Here is a 2,474-nt window from a genome sequence, read left to right on the forward strand (position 1 = left end):
TAATACGAACTAGCGATGGGCATTGATGGCACCGTCGATAGTAACGATGGCTCAAGCAATCGATTGACAACTTATCGAAAGCTGCCACTATCGACTTTAAATTTGAAACCGTCAATATAACTGGAATATAAATGTGATGCTGCGTTAATACTAATAAATTTACTTTGATGGTGACCAAGTCACAGACCGCTGTCGGTTTTCTAGGCTTAAATGTTATAATTTATGGTTTTCCTATAAAAGGGTTCTATTCAGTACAAATTGTTAATTACGAACTGTTCTTCAGTTTTTTAGTGGTTAAAAGAAAATACATTATTCCGTGGCTATCCAATTTTTAACTGATATGTAAGAGTAGAAAACCGCTAACAAGAATGTTTATTGACTTAATTTGCAATTATTGGTTCTTGACCAATAGTCCACAGTTGTTGGGGCCTTCAAAATATTTCACTTTTTTTACTTTTCTGTTATTATTAGCTGCCTTAACATCTGGCCTCTAAGTGCATTTAATATGTATGTATATATCAAAATACTTATGTGCACCACTGTATAAAGAAACCTTAGATTTATCGATTTTTTACGTATGACTGTGAATGGCAAAATGAAGTCTGAAAAAACCCGTTACATGTTGCTTAATCGACTTCATTTAATTCAAAAATCCAAACTTTTTTCAAAAACTGGAAGTTAAGGAAACAACAAGACGCCACTATTTTTGTATATTATATATGTATATTAATTAAATAATTAAATTAAAATTATACACTAATAACTACATGTTTATATATCGATATCGAGATGCTGAGTTTATATATATTTTTATTTTCATTATCAATTTCATTCTTGCAAACAACTACACGAATACATGTTACATCAATAGAGGCAGCACACATTCCTCTTCTTTTCACGTAATCTCTCTCTATCTCTTTATTTTCGTTAAGACTGATCCTGATCCTGCTTGATCCTGATCGGAATGAAGTCTGTGTGTTTGTGGTGTGTATCTATGGGGATCATTGGGGAGTATGAATAAGGGGGGGATTGGCAACTCTGCAATATTAATGTAGATTCAGGACAAATATTTGTGTCTGCTGTGTGTGTGTGTGTGGTTGGCCCATGATGATTAGCATTAAATTTTTGTTTTTTTTTCATATATATATCAAAGTTTAGTATACAAATTGTAAGACGGGCATACACAAGTTTTTCTTCCTACATACATACATTTAAATATTCCTGTTGCAATTGTGTGTGTGTGTCTGTTTTTACTTAGGTGAATTTTGCTCCTTTTTGTCCTTTAAAGCATTTTATGTATTTTCTTTTAGTCAATTTTTCGCGTGCTTCTTTCTCTCTATAGAACGCTTCATGTTGTTGTTGTGGTTGTTTTGTAGCATTTTATGTGGTAGGTATTCTGTTTTGTTTTTTTTTCTTTTTCGTTTTATTATTATTATTTATTTCATATATTTTTTAAATTAAGATTACGATAAAAACCTAATTTATTTATCTTGTCATTTACGCCTTAAGTAAGTCCGACATACATATAAAATTATTATTATGAAGCAGCAGCACTTTAGCAAAAAATATATAATAATACAAATAACATAAAAAAATTACAACACTAGAGATGGTGAAATTGGTAGTAGTGGTGTATGGTGAGATGGGGTGGTGGGTAAGGGCGGAAGGAGAAGGAGTAGTAAGGATTGCTAATTTCGGTTTTCTAAAGGGAAAATCATATCATTGTACGAGAGTGTGTGTAACCAAGAAATTGAAATTTTCCATAATCATCATTATCATCTTTATCGTTACGATCATCGTTATCATAATCATGTACTATATATAATACGAAATGCAGTGCTGCCACTTACATGTGCTTTGTAACATTGCGTAAACGAAATACAGAGAAATTTACATAATAGTTAAGTATGTACAATTGTTTGTTGTTTTTTTTTTAATAATTATGTTCTTATTGTGTTTTTCTTTCTGCATTTGTTATTATCAATTAATTTTCTTTTGTTTTTTTTTTGTTTAAATTTTCCATCGTTTTTTACTGCATTTCAATGTTTGGTTTACATAGAAACGAATTTAAATTGTATTACATAGTTTTCTTTTGTTTTTGTAATAATATTTTTTGTTTTTATGGTTGCATACGCGCATACAGTATTAGGTTTCGTTTCATTTGTTGTTTTCTTTTTTTGTTTTTTGTTAATTTTGTTCACTATATGAGTTTCTCTTCATATTATTAATATTTAGGTAATATTATTTAATTAGTATGTAGTAGAATTTAAAATCTATTTTCTATATTATATATATATATATCCGTTTACATACAGAATTAATGTGGTTTTTGTTTAATGTTAATATATATATATATATATATATATAGAAATATATATGTATGATAAACCATAGCGTGCGTATGCCATATATGTATATATATATATATATGTGTGTGTTTGTGTTAGTTATTCCCATTTTTTCATCTTCATTAA

This window comes from Drosophila willistoni, chromosome 3R, assembly GCF_018902025.1.
Source record: "Drosophila willistoni isolate 14030-0811.24 chromosome 3R, UCI_dwil_1.1, whole genome shotgun sequence".
Classification (NCBI taxonomy): Eukaryota; Metazoa; Arthropoda; class Insecta; order Diptera; family Drosophilidae; genus Drosophila; species Drosophila willistoni.